The sequence below is a fragment of the Lethenteron reissneri genome, chromosome 20 (genome assembly GCF_015708825.2).
Source record: "Lethenteron reissneri isolate LAM-NWPU_2019-01 chromosome 20, ASM1570882v1, whole genome shotgun sequence".
NCBI lineage: Eukaryota > Metazoa > Chordata > Hyperoartia > Petromyzontiformes > Petromyzontidae > Lethenteron > Lethenteron reissneri.
This window is the reverse complement of record NC_083798.1, coordinates 16,794,571-16,816,795: the sequence shown is the minus strand read 5'-3', so window position 1 is coordinate 16,816,795 and position 22,225 is coordinate 16,794,571. Positions and strand designations below refer to the sequence as shown.

The 22,225-nt window shown below is 44.9% G+C and overlaps 1 protein-coding gene across 5 annotated transcripts in view; it reads right to left on the bottom strand.

The window, feature by feature from the left end:
* The window catches only part of MPP7 (MAGUK p55 scaffold protein 7), a 58,927-nt gene extending 49,839 nt beyond the window's left edge, over positions 1-9,088 (bottom strand). For all 5 annotated transcript variants that reach the window (XM_061555181.1, XM_061555184.1, XM_061555182.1 and 2 more), the window contains exon 1: positions 8,908-9,088. The gene's annotated coding sequence lies outside the window, so the exon portion shown is untranslated. The remainder of the gene's footprint in view (positions 1-8,907) is intronic.
* Between the last annotated feature and the right edge of the window lie 13,137 nt (positions 9,089-22,225).

Here is a 22,225-nt window from a genome sequence, read left to right as displayed (position 1 = left end):
TACCATGCCAACCTGCTGCAATTTAACCACCCAGCTTTCTGCTTATTGTGAGCATCGTTCCTCTGCTCTCCGTTGTTGTTGGACGGCGACTGCCTCCAACCGACCAGTAGCATCCTTTACGAGCCTTCTCCATATAAGCCAATCTTGACACCGCTGGTACCAGTGTTCAGCAAGTCCACTCCGCTCCACATTCTCCCGTACCGCATGAGTCTATTTCTTCTTCAGCCCGTGCCGTGCCCGTTTAGCCCCCTCTATCCAGCCAAGCAGAAGCTGCTTGGGCATGCGGTGGCTGGGAATATGGGCTACATGACCCAGACAACGCAACCTTGCCAGCTGGAGGAGCTCATTGAATGCGTTCAGATCTTTCAAGAATTTGTGAGCACCAAAGATCCAACAGTATAGCCTTAACAGACTGTTGGGGCAAGTGCTGTTAGCGAGCACCTATGAAGGCCAGAACGGTACATGAGGGGGTGGGTGGCCAACACCACGCCAGGTTGGCTTTGACTCCCTCGTGGAAATGTTTTTATTCATCGCACCAGGTACTCATGTGGCTGAGTCGACCTAGGGGAGGCCCAGGACTGGTTAAGATAATCGTCAATGGTGTTGGCCATGAGTGGGTAGTGAACTCGGGGCGCCGGGTTCGTAGCGTAACCCGCTAACCCGCGATGGGCTGAGGAGGAATCCCTTGAGGTTGAAACTGCTGTGGGGCAGCAATTGGTATATCGAGAATAACAATAAAACAACACGACTTCAAAACGCAGCTGCTTCCTGGATACTCCACGACTCATTTATAAATCCACAGGCCTCCCCATACTCCAAAGAAGCCAATGCATTCCAAACAAACTCCTCACCCTGCACAGCTGACAAATTCTTGTAACTTAAGTCAGCACAGCATTGAGCCATTCTGTGAACATGCCATTTCTGGTACACAATTTACTTATTTACAGGGGCAATTTCATAAATAGTTGTCATTTGTAATAATCTTAAAGATAAATAAATGCTTTACAGTAGAAATACACTCATATGTCCCAATAATATGAATGTGAGGTCCCCACAGGGGAAGCATTTAAAATGTAACTGTTCCACACAGTCATTTTGAAATCTGACACAAATGGTCCATTCTACTGGCACACAATGGACATCTTTTTTCAATAATATTACAGGGCTTTTGAAGTTCACTTGGTGAAGACCAGAAAACTCAATGAGTAACATCGACCACACAAATGGAAGAATAGAAACCTTAGATTAACCTAAGCAAAGTGATTTTTCGAGGGATATACCAACACAATTGGACAAAAGGCAGTGAGTTGCAACTAAGGAACGGAATGCATTCGAGAGGACAGTCTCCAAAGAGATAAAGTGATGAAATCAGTTCATTAGCAGGGACTAGGTGGAATATGAAATCCTGAGAAATTGAGGTGACAGCTTACGAAGGCAATTATCAAAAAGTTGCTTGAACATGGCTGATGACAATGATGATTGCCTTCAATTAGCACAGTTGGCTATGCACGGCGCAAAAAAAATACAAAACACAAACATATGCTCGTTGTACATCTCCAAACCCACCTTTGGAATTTCATAAGATTGTGACAAGAAAAACTACAAACGCGGCAATAATTGTGATGTGCTTTGTCAAAGGGAGAGAGCATCACAGCGTGTTGAACACTGAAGTACAATTCTGTGCAAGGAAGGCAAGAGAAAGGCCACTGAGGTACAAACGCGAGCACTTGACACAAATGAGCACTTCAGAACAAGAGGGAGGCTATACCACTGCTTTACATTCAAACTTTTAAATCAAGTAAAACAAAGGCAGTAGTGCACTAGTAAAGGGGGAAAGATGGTAAGAACAGGCAGGTCATAAAAAAGCCACAAATAAAAAAGGCACTTATCTCTGCTTAGTGGCAGAACTGAGGACACTAAGAATAAAAAGGATAAGAAAAGGAATTTATAAAAATGTAAGCGTTGAACGCAATAGGTATGCGTTTTATTTCAGGTGATAGTTTTACATTTTTGTCCTTTCCTGAAATAAATTTAATTACGCTCTTGCAAAAAAGTGCTTTGGTATAAGTTCACCAACTCCATGAGCAACTCAAGTGTGGTACACTGTCAATATCAACAGAAATGCTTATTTTACAAACTCCAGAAAGGTCAAAACATACAGTTGTTATGGCCTGCCATTGGAACGGACATATACATACTGTACCATGAATAACTCTCAGTCCCCACAATGCTATATAACTGATTTACTCATCGGTATAATTATCCATGTGTATAATTACACTCTAAGAAAATCAAGTTAACCTCTACAAACGTAGTAATGCATATGTTGTACACGTAATTGTGAGTGATTGAGCAGTTAAGAAACCAAGTTGTTTAATTATTCAATCACTCTCTTCTAACTGTAATGTGAATTTTCATAAGTCAAGGCTGCGATTCAATTCAAGAAACAATTTGAGCATCAAATTGTTGCCATCGTTTTTGTATTGTGTAACGTTCCATTCTTGGTTATGCTCTTACATTCCGAATGTAACATTACAAAATAAACATAGCGTTTGCATACATTGAAAACAATGAATTATTTATAGAAAACTAGCTTTACTACCCGGCTTCGCCCGAGACTAGGATTCTTGTCTTGAATTAATTTAATATGCCCTTATATTTTTGAGTGGAAAACCCTGAAAAAAAATGTATGCTTGCAAGAAAGAAAAAATCCGAAACAAATCAATTGAATACTCTTTACTCTTTGGTTATTTCGGTAAAGTCACGTAGGTATAAAATAAAATAAATTAAATCACGACGTTTCGGGCACAACACAAGCATCCGTCATCAGGTGGGACAACCACAGAAAGAAACAATTGCTGAAGTGGGCAAAAGGACTGCTGTAACAAGAGGCTACATAGGTAAGAGAGGGGGAGGAGCCAGGGAGGAGAGATAGAGAGGGGGTGTGGGGTATAGGGGGAGAGTTGTGCTGCTCACTAGAGGGATTAAATCAATTTAACTAAATCGGATGTTTTCACTTAAGGAAATTGAACTTTAAGCAGGGAACTCGGGAAGGGAATGACGTGGCGAGCTGAAAATAGTCACGTTCCCTTAGAAATTCCAGACAGCATCATATGTGCAAATCTCATGACGTCAGAGCTCAGCATTCGAGAGTGTTTACTGCTTCACACAAATAGATGTATTTTCTGCTTTATATTTAAGAGCGAGCTGAAAATAGTCGCGTTGACTTAGAAAATCGAGACAGCTATGCCGCATATTTGTGCGGGATACACGGCCTACGCGGAGGGTTGGGGGATGCGTGACATCAGCAGGCACACTACGTAACGCTGCCGCATGCGGGTGACATGACAGATGTGACGTCACCGCTCACTTGCCGTGCAAAATATATCCATTATTGCCCCCCCCCCCCCCCCCCCCCAAAATACAAGTCTATTTTTATACGTTTTGCATTGTGTACAGCCTGGAAGCTACCCACATGCCAAATTTCAAGTTTGTTGCATGTCGGGAAGTATGCTAAACATTTCGAACAGACAGCACAGGATGTTGGGAGGGAAGTGTGTGCCAGACTATGAGGGCAGCACATGAAAATGAGCAACCTCTCACTAATCTAAGATTGATTAGGGGCTGGGACAAAGTCTGATGTAAGTCTCAGCAACAGCTTTGGTAAAGACATGGTGGATGTCGCTGATGCTGAGCAGACCGAGCTCTGGGGTTTTGCATGGCTGAGAATATATGAAGAGAACAAGAGATCAGGATGAACAACTCCAAGGATTTGTACAATGTGCATTGCGAGAGTTTAGCAGGTGGACCTACCAATGAAGGGTATTTACTTTTTGACATTTAACAAAAGGGCTGGACGTGATACATGATATATTCATCGACTACATATAATGCAAAAATAAATAGTAAAATGGACTTTAAATGCGGAACGTTTTACCAGTAATACTGGTCTAAGTCAGCATGGAACATTTGGCTCAAAACACTGCTAACTGAGGTCAATACTGGCGGGTCATTTTTAGTCGTCTGTCTTCTTGCTGTGGTTGTCCCAGCTGATGACGATTGCTTGTGTTGCGATCGAAACGTTGTGATCTATTATTTTTCTACCTATGTGACTTTACCGAAATAACCAAAGAGTATGGATTCCTGTGGTCACGAAAGCTTTAAATCAAGATTGAACTATATGCATATTATATACTCATTCATTAAACAAAATAAGCAACAGAAAATGTACAGCGTGTACAACATCTATTAGCTATACATTCCCCTTACAATGCAGCTAATGATAAGCAAAAGGAAGGATGACATCATATCTGGTCTAACAGCCTGGTAACATTTGCTTGACATGCAACACTAATCTGGATTTAGCACATTTCCCAACACGTCAGATGACTGAAAACAGGCTAATGCAAGGACAGTGAACTAAATAGATAAAAAAGCCTTCCTCTCATCAGGAATTATGAAATAAAATACACAATATGGACTGCATGCGTAATAAGTATGAACAACATTTAACTCATGACTTATTTCCTATCAAGCTTCAGACCTGAAACATTTGCAATAGAGGCGGTGTGTCTTCATAAAAACGGTAATATTTTGTATGGGTGTCTTGGAAGCACTGTTATAGCCGTAAGAGCGATGGTCTGCATATTTTGCTGGCCATGTCTAAGCAACATTCAATTAATGTGGCTCTGGCAAGGCATTCGTTCAATTTTGACAAGAAAATATAAGGGCAATGCATTTGTTTCTAAAAGGTACATTCAACTTCAGGAATGTGAAATTTGCAATTTTTGCACATTTGTAACACATTACTGTATATAAAATTTTTTTTACATATATTGCTTGCCTGGACCAAACGGCCAGTTAAGACTGATTTACGACAATACTGTGAGGTATTGTCGTAAATCAGTAGATCGTAATTTTCCATTCAGTTGTTTGTCTTTGCTTGCACGTGGAAAATTGTGCAATGCAATCGGTCAAGAGTTTATGTGAAGAACATCCAATAATAAGACACTAGGGGTTGTGGGGGGGGTGCCATAGGCGCCCCAGGCGCCCCCTCACAACCATTTACGGCCGTCGGCCAGGAAAGTCACGAAAAAAATTGCACACGAACGACGCATTCACGCAAGCACCCGATGCTCCGTTTTGAAGTTTTCAAATGAAACATCTTTGAATTGTATTATGTTTTTGAATTAAATAACTCTTCATTAAAAGTTAATGTAATTTTACATCTGGAAGACTTAATTGAAAACCTCATTTCATGTGAATTTTCTCTGGTCGTTAAGTAGATGGCCTTGCTGGGGGTTCTGTTCAATGTAGACTTTCACCTGTTTGGGATTGCGGGATCGAGATAAGGCAACACGGAGCTGGCCGTGCGAGAAGACCGCCGTCTGCAGATCGATTCCAACGTAATCGAACGTCTGTCCCTGCGCCTCCGTCGTTCATGCAGGGGGCGTGTAGGTTTGCAGCGCCCCCTGCATGAAAACGACGGAAAGTGCAGCGTTCATCACAGATAGATACAGTTGCGCGATTATATAAGAGTATATTTTACCCAAGAACCACTCCATCTCATAAGTTTCAAGCAACTGTGTTGCAGTCTACAAAATGAGCACAGTCGGGAAAATGCCTTATATTCCTAAGCACAAGAAATGGGAGACAAATTATGTAGTCCTGAAAGCAAATGGATCATCCATGTGTCTCACGGTGATGCAGCTTGGAATTAAACCTCTGATCCTTAACGGTGATGTTAAAAATAGCCACCTGGAGGTCAGTTTCACTGTTTCTAGATACAGGATCAGTATAGAGTCGTGTTACCACAATCTAGGGCTATAGTTCCCTACATTATGCCATAATACATTTAATTTATTTGAACTCAAACACCTCATACATGTTGTGCAATATATGTAGGCCTTTAATAAATGAAACTGAATATGAAAGACATTTATTTCCAAAGGTGATTAATAACCTGTAAATGATTTCAGCACTTAAAAATACACATTTATATATATTTATTCTTTGAGCCAATTGAAGCTGAAATAATCAGTTGGAAATTATCAACGAAATTTAATCTACTTGAGTAATAATATCCTTGCAACCGAGCATGTTATGAATAACATGTCTGTAATGATGAGATATTTAAGTAATGAAGCCATAACTGCTGCAGTGTGAACATCAGTCCTCGGCATAAGGTAACCAGGTAAGGTGGATGATGGCTGGGCCACTCCAGTGTATACCGCAGTGACGTTTAAAGTATCCAATGCGTTCAAGATTGTATGGGGGACAACGGCACACAAACACATAACAGTAGAAGAAGGGTCGTGTGCCGACACAGCCATTAATGTCCTGCCCTCGAGAACATAACCTTTCCCTTCCACTCAGCAAGGGCGATATCACGCCAATGTATTTAAGCAGCAATTACTGTGCATAGTTTTTTTTCAGAGTTGGTACGTTACACATCTTATGTTTTTTTTGTTAAAGCGATTCACAAGGGAAAGAGCGCAATCTGATTAAGTGTCAAATAAATTGGGCATATTTTCAATGTGTATGCATCGGTGAATTAATGTGAGGATGCGTATTATTTAGAGTGTACGGGTGCATTTGTGATTGCAAAGTGCAGGTACAGTAGCTTGTATGAGCGTACTATACCGGTGTAAGGGTATCGCACACAGGTGCAAGGCAGTATCATCTCGGTGTGTGAACGCGTACTCATGGAATAGAATCAACTCCCTCATAAGAGGGTGGCAGGTGTAAGAGTGACTGTGGTAGCAACAATTATATTCGTATACGGTACATGTATACATGTGCCAATATTTGACACTGCCCGTGTGCGTGCGAGCATCAGTGTCTGTATCGGTATCCCTGTGCTTGAAGCGCGTGCAAAGTGTCCATGTGCATCAGTGTGAATCAGTCTGTGTACGACACGTGTTGTCAGTGTCCCCGTGTCCGCAGTACACGTGTGTCAGTGTCCCCGTGTCCGCAGTACACGTGTTGTCAGTGTCCCCGTGTCCGCAGTACACGTGTGTCAGTGTCCCCGTGTCCGCAGTACACGTGTTGTCAGTGTTCCCGTGTCCACAGTACACGTGTGTCAGTGTCCCCGTGTCCACAGTACACGTGTGGTCAGTGTCTCCGTGTCTGCAGTACACGTGTGTCAGTGCCCCCGTGTCCGCAGTACACGTGTGGTCAGTGTCCCCGTGTCCACAGTACACGTGTGTCAGTGTCCCCGTGTCCACAGTACACGTGTGGTCAGTGTCCCCGTGTCCACAGTACACGTGTTGGCAGTGTCCCCGTGTCCACAGTACACGTGTGTCAGTGTCCCCGTGTCCACAGTACACGTGTGTCAGTGTCCCCGTGTCCACAGTACACGTGTGGTCAGTGTCCCCGTGTCCACAGTACACGTGTGTCAGTGTCCCCGTGTCCACAGTACACGTGTGGTCAGTGTCCCCGTGTCCACAGTACACGTGTTGGCAGTGTCCCCGTGTCCACAGTACACGTGTGGTCAGTGTCCCCGTGTCTGCAGTACACGTGTTGTCAGTGTCCCCATGTCTGCAGTACACGTGTGGTCAGTGTCCCCGTGTCCACAGTACACGTGTGTCAGTGTCCCCGTGTCCACAGTACACGTGTGTCAGTGTCCCCGTGTCTGCAGTACACGTGTGTCAGTGTCCCCGTGTCCACAGTACACGTGTGTCAGTGTCCCCGTGTCCACAGTACACGTGTGTCAGTGTCCCCGTGTCCACAGTACACGTGTGTCAGTGTCCCCGTGTCTGCAGTACACGTGTGTCAGTGTCCCCGTGTCCACAGTACACGTGTGTCAGTGTCCCCGTGTCCACAGTACACGTGTGGTCAGTGTCCCCGTGTCTGCAGTACACGTGTGTCAGTGTCCCCGTGTCCACAGTACACGTGTGTCAGTGTCCCCGTGTCCACAGTACACGTGTGTCAGTGTCCCCGTGTCCACAGTACACGTGTGTCAGTGTCCCCGTGTCTGCAGTACACGTGTGTCAGTGTCCCCGTGTCCACAGTACACGTGTGGTCAGTGTCCCCGTGTCCGCAGTACACGTGTGTCAGTGTCCCCGTGTCTGCAGTACACGTGTGTCAGTGTCCCCGTGTCCACAGTACACGTGTGTCAGTGTCCCCGTGTCCACAGTACACGTGTGGTCAGTGTCCCCGTGTCCACAGTACACGTGTTGTCAGTGTCCCCGTGTCCGCAGTACACGTGTGTCAGTGTCCCCGTGTCCACAGTACACGTGTGTCAGTGTCCCCGTGTCCACAGTACACGTGTGGTCAGTGTCCCCGTGTCTGCAGTACACGTGTGTCAGTGTCCCCGTGTCCACAGTACACGTGTGTCAGTGTCCCCGTGTCCACAGTACACGTGTGTCAGTGTCCCCGTGTCCACAGTACACGTGTGTCAGTGTCCCCGTGTCTGCAGTACACGTGTGTCAGTGTCCCCGTGTCCACAGTACACGTGTGGTCAGTGTCCCCGTGTCCGCAGTACACGTGTGTCAGTGTCCCCGTGTCTGCAGTACACGTGTGTCAGTGTCCCCGTGTCCACAGTACACGTGTGTCAGTGTCCCCGTGTCCACAGTACACGTGTGGTCAGTGTCCCCGTGTCCACAGTACACGTGTTGTCAGTGTCCCCGTGTCCGCAGTACACGTGTGTCAGTGTCCCCGTGTCCGCAGTACACGTGTGGTCAGTGTCCCCGTGTCCACAGTACACGTGTTGCTGATGGCCATGCGCCTGCAGGACACGACGTGTGTCTGCATCAGCGTCTCCTAACCACGCTCGTGTCTCCTCGCCTCCCTCCTCCCCTTGTTTGCTCCAAGATCTCCCCCCCGCCGCCGCCGCGCTCGGCTCCGCGCAGCAAACGACCCACACGAATCAACGAACCCTGTGAGCGCACACTCAACTCAACTCACCCAAAGGTAGCAAAGCAGCGGACGGGAGGCGAGAGAGCGAGTCGCGAACTACACCGCCGACGCTAACAACACAATTGCGTGCACCGCCCCCCCCCCCGTCGCCAGCAATGCGAGTCGCGGGGGCCGCGACCACCGCCACTCGTCGAAGGCGACGAGGACCCGAACCGCCGGTCACGTGGCCCGCCCCCGGAACCCCGCCCCCCCGTCCTCGGATCCCGCCCCCCGTCCCCGGATCCCCCCCCCCGTCCCCGGAACCCCGCCCCCCCCCCCGTCCCCGGATCCCCGCCCCCCCCGTCCCCGGATCCCCGCCCCCCCCCGTCCCCGGAACCCCGCCCCCCCCCCCGTATCCCCGCCCCCCGTCCCCGGATCCCCGCCCCCATCCTCGGATCCCTGCCCCCCCCCCGTCCCCGGATCCCCGCCCCCCCCCCCGTCCCCGGAACCCCGCCCCCCCCGTCCCCGGATCCCCGCCCCCCCCGTCCTCGGATCCCCGCCCCCCCCCCATCCTCGGATCCCTGCCCCCCCCATCCCCGGATCCCCGCCCCCCCCGTCCCCGGATCCCCGCCCCCCCCGTCCTCGGATCCCCGCCCCCCCCCGTCCCCGGATCCCCGCCCCCCGTCCCCGGATCCCCGGACCCAATCGCCGAGTGCGGAGTCGCCACGGGCGCTCGTGCGCTCTAGGAAATGCAATTGCGTGATGATGTCATCGCATCCGGGCCTTTATCGTAGGCGGGGCTTGTGCGGCGGGGTGGGGGGGGTTGGCCCGAAACTACAGCAAAAGAAAAAACCACGTCAGAATAAGTGAGAATATGTATCTCTACCGGAGGTAATCCGGCGAGCTATTTAAAGCTCTTCTTGCCCCCCCCCACACGCCAATATATGCCAAGTTAGTCACAGATGATGTGTCGCTCGAATTCACTCGAACTAAGCAAACCCGTTTGATGAGCGACAATCCATGGGGTGACGCGATTGGTCAACAGGATTGCACGCGGACCACAGAATCCACGTCTCTGATTCGTCCAAAGTTTCCTTTGTGGCGTCACGAACTCCGGTTGTGTGAGTTTAACACGTAGGCTTTCGCGTTCAATATTATTCATAATAGGACCTTTTTGCCAGTATAAAAGTATGAAAAAAAATAGGGGTTACCCTTTATGGCAATGAAACAGGTAGTCTTTGGTTTTTTCGATAAAGTCACGTAGGTAGAAAAAATAATAGATCACGACGTTTCGATCGCCGACTGCCTGTGTGACTTTTGTGGCGATCTAAACGTCGTGATCTATTATTACACGATTTTATTTAACTCACTGTTGTTGTCGTATCCTCAAATCTTGTAACTCAAGTTTAACCCACTTTCCAATGTGCTATCGACTGCAAACTTGGTATACTTATGTCATACTGATGACAATACTATATTATATCATTTTAAATAAAAAAAAATATTTTTAAACAATACTTTTTATATGTTATGTTTCGCCTTGGGTCTAATTGTCCACGCTCAACTGACGTTGGCTGTAAATCACCACCGGTGGTCTCTTACGTTATGGCAAGCCTCGGGGCCACTTCCTGGAGTCGTGGAGTTCTGCCATTACTCGTACGGTACATTTCATGAAAGCGTGTTTTTTAAATAAGTACGTGACTTTACCGAAAGAACCAAAGACTATGGATTCATGCAGTCACGAAAGCTTCAAATCAAGAATAAAACAGGTGTTAAGATGATAATTGGTTCTTTACCCTTCTATCTGGCAACAAAACTGGCACCTTTTTACAAGGAGTCATGTTTGCCAGATAGAAGGGTAAAGAACCAATTATCATATTTTTACTGGTAAATGAGGTCCCCATAGTGTAGATGTTAGCCCCGAGCTCTCATACTCTGATGGTGCATTGTCTTTGAGTTGTGCGCCTTTTGGCGTCTTCTGGTCCAACCCATGTGAGACTAGGCTCTAAGGAAAGCTGTCTCGCGTGTGGACTAATCAACTTCAAGGACAGCGCACATTATCAGAGTTATGTCTTTTGTTTGTATTTATGACTGCAGGTATTGCGGTCTATGCAAACATGACTCCTTGTAAAAAGGTGCCAGTTTTGTTGCCAGATAGAAGGGTAAAGAACCAATTATCATATTTTTACTGGTAAATGAGGTCCCCATAGTGTAGATGTTTGCCCCGAGCTCTCATACTCTGATGGTGCATTGTCTTTGAGTTGTGCACCTTTTGGCGTCTTCTGGTCCAACCCATGTGAGACTAGGCTCTAAGGAAAGCTGTCTCGGGTGTGGACCAATCAACTTCAAGGACAGTGCACATTATCAGAGTTATGTCTTTTGTTTGTATTTATGACTGCAGGTATTGCGGTCTATGCAAACATGACTCCTTGTAAAAAGATGTCAGTTTTGTTGCCAGATAGAAGGGTAAAGAACCAATTATCATATTTTTACTGGTAAATGAGGTCCCCATAGTGTAGATGTTTGCCCCGAGCTCTCATACTCTGATGGTGCATTGTCTTTGAGTTGTGCGCCTTTTGGCGTCTTCTGGTCCAACCCATGTGAGACTAGGCTCTAAGGAAAGCTGTCTCGGGTGTGGACTAATCAACTTCAAGGACAGCGCACATTATCAGAGTTATGTCTTTTGTTTGTATTTATGACTGCAGGTATTGCGGTCTATGCAAACATGACTCTTGTAAAAAGGTGCCAGTTTTGTTGCCAGATAGAAGGGTAAAGAACCAATTATCATATTTTTACTGGTAAATGAGGTCCCCATAGGTGTAGATGTTTGCCCCGAGCTCTCATACTCTGATGGTGCATTGTCTTTGAGTTGTGCGCCTTTTGGCGTCTTCTGGTCCAACCCATGTGAGACTAGGTTCTAAGGAAAGCTGTCTCGGGTGTGGACCAATCAACTTCAAGGACAGTGCACATTATCAGAGTTATGTCTTTTGTTTGTATTTATGACTGCAGGTATTGCGGTCTATGCAAACATGACTCCTTGTAAGAAGGTGTCAGTTTTGTTGCCAGATAGAAGGGTAAAGAACCAATTATCATATTTTTACTGGTAAATGAGGTCCCCATAGTGTAGATGTTTGCCCCGAGCTCTCATACTCTGATGGTGCATTGTCTTTGAGTTGTGCGCCTTTTGGCGTCTTCTGGTCCAACCCATGTGAGACTAGGCTCTAAGGAAAGCTGTCTCGGGTGTGGACTAATCAACTTCAAGGACAGTGCACATTATCAGAGTTATGTCTTTTGTTTGTATTTATGACTGCAGGTATTGCGGTCTATGCAAACATGACTCCTTGTAAAAAGGTGCCAGTTTTGTTGCCAGATAGAAGGGTAAAGAACCAATTATCATATTTTTACTGGTAAATGAGGTCCCCATAGTGTAGATGTTTGCCCCGAGCTCTCATACTCTGATGGTGCATTGTCTTTGAGTTGTGCGCCTTTTGGCGTCTTCTGGTCCAACCCATGTGAGACTAGGCTCTAAGGAAAGCTGTCTCGGGTGTGGACCAATCAACTTCAAGGACAGTGCACATTATCAGAGTTATGTCTTTTGTTTGTATTTATGACTGCAGGTATTGCGGTCTATGCAAACATGACTCCTTGTAAAAAGATGTCAGTTTTGTTGCCAGATAGAAGGGTAAAGAACCAATTATCATATTTTTACTGGTAAATGAGGTCCCCATAGTGTAGATGTTTGCCCCGAGCTCTCATACTCTGATGGTGCATTGTCTTTGAGTTGTGCGCCTTTTGGCGTCTTCTGGTCCAACCCATGTGAGACTAGGCTCTAAGGAAAGCTGTCTCGGGTGTGGACTAATCAACTTCAAGGACAGCGCACATTATCAGAGTTATGTCTTTTCTTTGTATTTATGACTGCAGGTATTGCGGTCTATGCAAACATGACTCCTTGTAAAAAGGTGCCAGTTTTGTTGCCAGATAGAAGGGTAAAGAACCAATTATCATATTTTTACTGGTAAATGAGGTCCCCATAGTGTAGATGTTTGCCCCGAGCTCTCATACTCTGATGGTGCATTGTCTTTGAGTTGTGCGCCTTTTGGCGTCTTCTGGTCCAACCCATGTGAGACTAGGCTCTAAGGAAAGCTGTCTCGGGTGTGGACCAATCAACTTCAAGGACAGTGCACATTATCAGAGTTATGTCTTTTGTTTGTATTTATGACTGCAGGTATTGCGGTCTATGCAAACATGACTCCTTGATAAGGTGTCAGTTTTGTTGCCAGATAGAAGGGTAAAGAACCAATTATCATATTTTTACTGGTAAATGAGGTCCCCATAGTGTAGATGTTTGCCCCGAGCTCTCATACTCTGATGGTGCATTGTCTTTGAGTTGTGCGCCTTTTGGCGTCTTCTGGTCCAACCCATGTGAGACTAGGCTCTAAGGAAAGCTGTCTCGGGTGTGGACCAATCAACTTCAAGGACAGTGCACATTATCAGAGTTATGTCTTTTGTTTGTATTTATGACTGCAGGTATTGCGGTCTATGCAAACATGACTCCTTGTAAAAAGGTGCCAGTTTTGTTGCCAGATAGAAGGGTAAAGAACCAATTATCATATTTTTACTGGTAAATGAGGTCCCATAGTGTAGATGTTTGCCCCGAGCTCTCATACTCTGATGGTGCATTGTCTTTGAGTTGTGCGCCTTTTGGCGTCTTCTGGTCCAACCCATGTGAGACTAGGCTCTAAGGAAAGCTGTCTCGCGTGTGGACTAATCAACTTCAAGGACAGCGCACATTATCAGAGTTATGTCTTTTGTTTGTATTTATGACTGCAGGTATTGCGGTCTATGCAAACATGACTCCTTGTAAAAAGGTGCCAGTTTTGTTGCCAGATAGAAGGGTAAAGAACCAATTATCATATTTTTACTGGTAAATGAGGTCCCCATAGTGTAGATGTTTGCCCCGAGCTCTCATACTCTGATGGTGCATTGTCTTTGAGTTGTGCGCCTTTTGGCGTCTTCTGGTCCAACCCATGTGAGACTAGGCTCTAAGGAAAGCTGTCTCGGGTGTGGACCAATCAACTTCAAGGACAGTGCACATTATCAGAGTTATGTCTTTTGTTTGTATTTATGACTGCAGGTATTGCGGTCTATGCAAACATGACTCCTTGTAAGAAGGTGTCAGTTTTGTTGCCAGATAGAAGGGTAAAGAACCAATTATCATATTTTTACTGGTAAATGAGGTCCCCATAGTGTAGATGTTTGCCCCGAGCTCTCATACTCTGATGGTGCATTGTCTTTGAGTTGTGCGCCTTTTGGCGTCTTCTGGTCCAACCCATGTGAGACTAGGCTCTAAGGAAAGCTGTCTCGGGTGTGGACCAATCAACTTCAAGGACAGTGCACATTATCAGAGTTATGTCTTTTGTTTGTATTTATGACTGCAGGTATTGCGGTCTATGCAAACATGACTCCTTGTAAAAAGGTGCCAGTTTTGTTGCCAGATAGAAGGGTAAAGAACCAATTATCATATTTTTACTGGTAAATGAGGTCCCCATAGTGTAGATGTTTGCCCCGAGATCTCATACTCTGATGGTGCATTGTCTTTGAGTTGTGCGCCTTTTGGCGTCTTCTGGTCCAACCCATGTCAGACTAGGCTCTAAGGAAAGATGTCTCGGGTGTGGACCAATCAACTTCAAGGACAGTGCACATTATCAGAGTTATGTCTTTTGTTTGTATTTATGACTGCAGGTATTGCGGTCTATGCAAACATGACTCCTTGTAAAAAGGTGCCAGTTTTGTTGCCAGATAGAAGGGTAAAGAACCAATTATCATATTTTTACTGGTAAATGAGGTCCCATAGTGTAGATGTTTGCCCCGAGCTCTCATACTCTGATGGTGCATTGTCTTTGAGTTGTGCGCCTTTTGGCATCTTCTGGTCCAACCCATGTGAGACTAGGCTCTAAGGAAAGCTGTCTCGGGTGTGGACCAATCAACTTCAAGGACAGTGCACATTATCAGAGTTATGTCTTTTGTTTGTATTTATGACTGCAGGTATTGCGGTCTATGCAAACATGACTCCTTGTAAGAAGGTGTCAGTTTTGTTGCCAGATAGAAGGGTAAAGAACCAATTATCATATTTTTACTGGTAAATGAGGTCCCCATAGTGTAGATAGTTTGCCCCGAGCTCTCATACTCTGATGGTGCATTGTCTTTGAGTTGTGCGCCTTTTGGCGTCTTCTGGTCCAACCCATGTGAGACTAGGCTCTAAGGAAAGCTGTCTCGGGTGTGGACCAATCAACTTCAAGGACAGTGCACATTATCAGAGTTATGTCTTTTGTTTGTATTTATGACTGCAGGTATTGCGGTCTATGCAAACATGACTCCTTGTAAAAAGGTGCCAGTTTTGTTGCCAGATAGAAGGGTAAAGAACCAATTATCATATTTTTACTGGTAAATGAGGTCCCCATAGTGTAGATGTTTGCCCCGAGCTCTCATACTCTGATGGTGCATTGTCTTTGAGTTGTGCGCCTTTTGGCGTCTTCTGGTCCAACCCATGTGAGACTAGGCTCTAAGGAAAGCTGTCTCGGGTGTGGACCAATCAACTTCAAGGACAGTGCACATTATCAGAGTTATGTCTTTTGTTTGTATTTATGACTGCAGGTATTGCGGTCTATGCAAACATGACTCCTTGTAAGAAGGTGTCAGTTTTGTTGCCAGATAGAAGGGTAAAGAACCAATTATCATATTTTTACTGGTAAATGAGGTCCCCATAGTGTAGATGTTTGCCCCGAGCTCTCATACTCTGATGGTGCATTGTCTTTGAGTTGTGCGCCTTTTGGCGTCTTCTGGTCCAACCCATGTGAGACTAGGCTCTAAGGAAAGCTGTCTCGGGTGTGGACCAATCAACTTCAAGGACAGTGCACATTATCAGAGTTATGTCTTTTGTTTGTATTTATGACTGCAGGTATTGCGGTCTATGCAAACATGACTCCTTGTAAAAAGGTGTCAGTTTTGTTGCCAGATAGAAGGGTAAAGAACCAATTATCATATTTTTACTGGTAAATGAGGTCCCCATAGTGTAGATGTTTGCCCCGAGCTCTCATACTCTGATGGTGCATTGTCTTTGAGTTGTGCGCCTTTTGGCGTCTTCTGGTCCAACCCATGTGAGACTAGGCTCTAAGGAAAGCTGTCTCGGGTGTGGACCAATCAACTTCAAGGACAGTGCACATTATCAGAGTTATGTCTTTTGTTTGTATTTATGACTGCAGGTATTGCGGTCTATGCAAACATGACTCCTTGTAAAAAGGTGTCAGTTTTGTTGCCAGATAGAAGGGTAAAGAACCAATTATCATATTTTTACTGGTAAATGAGGTCCCCATAGTGTAGATGTTTGCCCCGAGCTCTCATACTCTGATGGTGCATTGTCTTTGAGTTGTGCGCCTTTTGGCGTCTTCTGGTCCAACCCATGTGAGACTAGGCTCTAAGGAAAGCTGTCTCGGGTGTGGACCAATCAACTTCAAGGACAGTGCACATTATCAGAGTTATGTCTTTTGTTTGTATTTATGACTGCAGGTATTGCGGTCTATGCAAACATGACTCCTTGTAAAAAGGTGTCCAGTTTTGTTGCCAGATAGAAGGGTAAAGAACCAATTATCATATTTTTACTGGTAAATGAGGTCCCCATAGTGTAGATGTTTGCCCCGAGCTCTCATACTCTGATGGTGCATTGTCTTTGAGTTGTGCGCCTTTTGGCGTCTTCTGGTCCAACCCATGTGAGACTAGGCTCTAAGGAAAGCTGTCTCGGGTGTGGACCAATCAACTTCAAGGACAGTGCACATTATCAGAGTTATGTCTTTTGTTTGTATTTATGACTGCAGGTATTGCGGTCTATGCAAACATGACTCCTTGTAAAAAGGTGTCAGTTTTGTTGCCAGATAGAAGGGTAAAGAACCAATTATCATATTTTTACTGGTAAATGAGGTCCCCATAGTGTAGATGTTTGCCCCGAGCTCTCATACTCTGATGGTGCATTGTCTTTGAGTTGTGCGCCTTTTGGCGTCTTCTGGTCCAACCCATGTGAGACTAGGCTCGAAGGAAAGCTGTCTCGGGTGTGGACCAATCAACTTCAAGGACAGTGCACATTATCAGAGTTATGTCTTTTGTTTGTATTTATGACTGCAGGTATTGTGGTCTATGCAAACATGACTCCTTGTAAAAAGGTGTCAGTTTTGTTGCCAGATAGAAGGGTAAAGAACCAATTATCATATTTTTACTGGTAAATGAGGTCCCCATAGTGTAGATGTTTGCCCCGAGCTCTCATACTCTGATGGTGCATTGTCTTTGAGTTGTGCGCCTTTTGGCGTCTTCTGGTCCAACCCATGTGAGACTAGGCTCGAAGGAAAGCTGTCTCGGGTGTGGACCAATCAACTTCAAGGACAGTGCACATTATCAGAGTTATGTCTTTTGTTTGTATTTATGACTGCAGGTATTGTGGTCTATGCAAACATGACTCCTTGTAAAAAGGTGTCAGTTTTGTTGCCAGATAGAAGGGTAAAGAACCAATTATCATATTTTTACTGGCAAATGAGGTCCCCATAGTGTAGATGTTTGCCCCGAGCTCTCATACTCTGATGGTGCATTGTCTTTGAGTTGTGCGCCTTTTGGCGTCTTCTGGTCCAACCCATGTGAGACTAGGCTCGAAGGAAAGCTGTCTCGGGTGTGGACCAATCAACTTCAAGGACAGTGCACATTATCAGAGTTATGTCTTTTGTTTGTATTTATGACTGCAGGTATTGTGGTCTATGCAAACATGACTCCTTGTAAAAAGGTGTCAGTTTTGTTGCCAGATAGAAGGGTAAAGAACCAATTATCATATTTTTACTGGCAAATGAGGTCCCCATAGTGTAGATGTTTGCCCCGAGCTCTCATACTCTGATGGTGCATTGTCTTTGAGTTGTGCGCCTTTTGGCGTCTTCTGGTCCAACCCATGTGAGACTAGGCTCGAAGGAAAGCTGTCTCGGGTGTGGACCAATCAACTTCAAGGACAGTGCACATTATCAGAGTTATGTCTTTTGTTTGTATTTATGACTGCAGGTATTGTGGTCTATGCAAACATGACTCCTTGTAAAAAGGTGTCAGTTTTGTTGCCAGATAGAAGGGTAAAGAACCAATTATCATATTTTTACTGGCAAATGAGGTCCCCATAGTGTAGATGTTTGCCCCGAGCTCTCATACTCTGATGGTGCATTGTCTTTGAGTTGTGCGCCTTTTGGCGTCTTCTGGTCCAACCCATGTGAGACTAGGCTCGAAGGAAAGCTGTCTCGGGTGTGGACCAATCAACTTCAAGGACAGTGCACATTATCAGAGTTATGTCTTTTGTTTGTATTTATGACTGCAGGTATTGTGGTCTATGCAAACATGACTCCTTGTAAAAAGGTGTCAGTTTTGTTGCCAGATAGAAGGGTAAAGAACCAATTATCATATTTTTACTGGCAAATGAGGTCCCCATAGTGTAGATGTTTGCCCCGAGCTCTCATACTCTGATGGTGCATTGTCTTTGAGTTGTGCGCCTTTTGGCGTCTTCTGGTCCAACCCATGTGAGACTAGGCTCGAAGGAAAGCTGTCTCGGGTGTGGACCAATCAACTTCAAGGACAGTGCACATTATCAGAGTTATGTCTTTTGTTTGTATTTATGACTGCAGGTATTGTGGTCTATGCAAACATGACTCCTTGTAAAAAGGTGTCAGTTTTGTTGCCAGATAGAAGGGTAAAGAACCAATTATCATATTTTTACTGGCAAATGAGGTCCCCATAGTGTAGATGTTTGCCCCGAGCTCTCATACTCTGATGGTGCATTGTCTTTGAGTTGTGCGCCTTTTGGCGTCTTCTGGTCCAACCCATGTGAGACTAGGCTCGAAGGAAAGCTGTCTCGGGTGTGGACCAATCAACTTCAAGGACAGTGCACATTATCAGAGTTATGTCTTTTGTTTGTATTTATGACTGCAGGTATTGTGGTCTATGCAAACATGACTCCTTGTAAAAAGGTGTCAGTTTTGTTGCCAGATAGAAGGGTAAAGAACCAATTATCATATTTTTACTGGCAAATGAGGTCCCCATAGTGTAGATGTTTGCCCCGAGCTCTCATACTCTGATGGTGCATTGTCTTTGAGTTGTGCGCCTTTTGGCGTCTTCTGGTCCAACCCATGTGAGACTAGGCTCGAAGGAAAGCTGTCTCGGGTGTGGACCAATCAACTTCAAGGACAGTGCACATTATCAGAGTTATGTCTTTTGTTTGTATTTATGACTGCAGGTATTGTGGTCTATGCAAACATGACTCCTTGTAAAAAGGTGTCAGTTTTGTTGCCAGATAGAAGGGTAAAGAACCAATTATCATATTTTTACTGGCAAATGAGGTCCCCATAGTGTAGATGTTTGCCCCGAGCTCTCATACTCTGATGGTGCATTGTCTTTGAGTTGTGCGCCTTTTGGCGTCTTCTGGTCCAACCCATGTGAGACTAGGCTCGAAGGAAAGCTGTCTCGGGTGTGGACCAATCAACTTCAAGGACAGTGCACATTATCAGAGTTATGTCTTTTGTTTGTATTTATGACTGCAGGTATTGTGGTCTATGCAAACATGACTCCTTGTAAAAAGGTGTCAGTTTTGTTGCCAGATAGAAGGGTAAAGAACCAATTATCATATTTTTACTGGCAAATGAGGTCCCCATAGTGTAGATGTTTGCCCCGAGCTCTCATACTCTGATGGTGCATTGTCTTTGAGTTGTGCGCCTTTTGGCGTCTTCTGGTCCAACCCATGTGAGACTAGGCTCGAAGGAAAGCTGTCTCGGGTGTGGACCAATCAACTTCAAGGACAGTGCACATTATCAGAGTTATGTCTTTTGTTTGTATTTATGACTGCAGGTATTGTGGTCTATGCAAACATGACTCCTTGTAAAAAGGTGTCAGTTTTGTTGCCAGATAGAAGGGTAAAGAACCAATTATCATATTTTTACTGGCAAATGAGGTCCCCATAGTGTAGATGTTTGCCCCGAGCTCTCATACTCTGATGGTGCATTGTCTTTGAGTTGTGCGCCTTTTGGCGTCTTCTGGTCCAACCCATGTGAGACTAGGCTCGAAGGAAAGCTGTCTCGGGTGTGGACCAATCAACTTCAAGGACAGTGCACATTATCAGAGTTATGTCTTTTGTTTGTATTTATGACTGCAGGTATTGTGGTCTATGCAAACATGACTCCTTGTAAAAAGGTGTCAGTTTTGTTGCCAGATAGAAGGGTAAAGAACCAATTATCATATTTTTACTGGCAAATGAGGTCCCCATAGTGTAGATGTTTGCCCCGAGCTCTCATACTCTGATGGTGCATTGTCTTTGAGTTGTGCGCCTTTTGGCGTCTTCTGGTCCAACCCATGTGAGACTAGGCTCGAAGGAAAGCTGTCTCGGGTGTGGACCAATCAACTTCAAGGACAGTGCACATTATCAGAGTTATGTCTTTTGTTTGTATTTATGACTGCAGGTATTGTGGTCTATGCAAACATGACTCCTTGTAAAAAGGTGTCAGTTTTGTTGCCAGATAGAAGGGTAAAGAACCAATTATCATATTTTTACTGGCAAATGAGGTCCCCATAGTGTAGATGTTTGCCCCGAGCTCTCATACTCTGATGGTGCATTGTCTTTGAGTTGTGCGCCTTTTGGCGTCTTCTGGTCCAACCCATGTGAGACTAGGCTCGAAGGAAAGCTGTCTCGGGTGTGGACCAATCAACTTCAAGGACAGTGCACATTATCAGAGTTATGTCTTTTGTTTGTATTTATGACTGCAGGTATTGTGGTCTATGCAAACATGACTCCTTGTAAAAAGGTGTCAGTTTTGTTGCCAGATAGAAGGGTAAAGAACCAATTATCATATTTTTACTGGCAAATGAGGTCCCCATAGTGTAGATGTTTGCCCCGAGCTCTCATACTCTGATGGTGCATTGTCTTTGAGTTGTGCGCCTTTTGGCGTCTTCTGGTCCAACCCATGTGAGACTAGGCTCGAAGGAAAGCTGTCTCGGGTGTGGACCAATCAACTTCAAGGACAGTGCACATTATCAGAGTTATGTCTTTTGTTTGTATTTATGACTGCAGGTATTGTGGTCTATGCAAACATGACTCCTTGTAAAAAGGTGTCAGTTTTGTTGCCAGATAGAAGGGTAAAGAACCAATTATCATACATTTGAACTATTTGGGAGCGCAATGTAATTTAAGATTGATTAAACAATTCTCAGAACACTCTTGAACAACATTGCCTAAAAAGAAAAATATATAATCAGTGATGTTTCGGGCAGTATTGTTGATGAGTGTGTTTAGTTATTTATTCATGAAGTATGCTCGTGTCTCACTGCCGAGGCCGCATCATCAAATAATTTGTATATTTTTTACGATTCATAGTCGATTTTCGGTCACGGTTATGACATTAAGCGACTTCCCTGGCCAAAATAGTGGAGCAAATTAAATTGTCACGTGTACTAGCATTTAACGCCCTGGTTCCTATTGTTTCAGCTTACCGGGTAGTTGAAGAAGCATTCTCAGAACTAAATGTAGCAATGGGATGCAATATTTCGCTTGAAACGATGTCAAGCATCATCAGGAAAAGGTCGAGGAAGCTAAAATAAAATTCCTGGAAGTCAGACTTCCTGCATTATTATTCTGTCAAACATTGTATCTAATTGCTACTTGTATTGTGACAATCGTTCTTCAACTTTCCAGTGAACTGAAACAATATTACATTGGATCGTCAGTTACTTGTACACCACATGACAATTTCCTTTGATTGGCTCTGTCGGCTGGCGGATGGTTTTAGTGACATAAATATCATTACTTTGCCTAACCAGAAAAACAACCATTAATCATAATTACATTGGCTGCAACAATCTACGTGTTAATGGAATTTATAATAATAATAATTTTGCAACTTATGTTTTGGCATTAATGCTACAGCTTTATAATGAGAAAAAAATGCAATCTTAAAAGGTATTTTAACGTGCTGTATCGTGCGCCTAAACACATTTCTCTTTACATTGTTATACCGCTTACCAAAACCTTTATTGTCTGGCAACATTCTTGAAAATGCTCTCCAGTCCAAACGGTTAAGAGGAACCTTTCCAGCCGACTCCAGGCTCGTGTAAACCCCCCCAAAAATATATATTACGTGCTGTGCTTGAACATATAGGTGAGGAAAATGTGGTGCAAAAACATCACTGGGGGGAGGGGAGTGGAAGAAAATGTTGCAATGTAAACATGCTCAATAAACCGCGCAGACGTGGCACGTGTAAATGAAGCTGAGCATGCCGGCTGGCGCAAAGGAGTGGCATTAAGAGTTTGAACATGCACAGCCCGCAGCCAGCT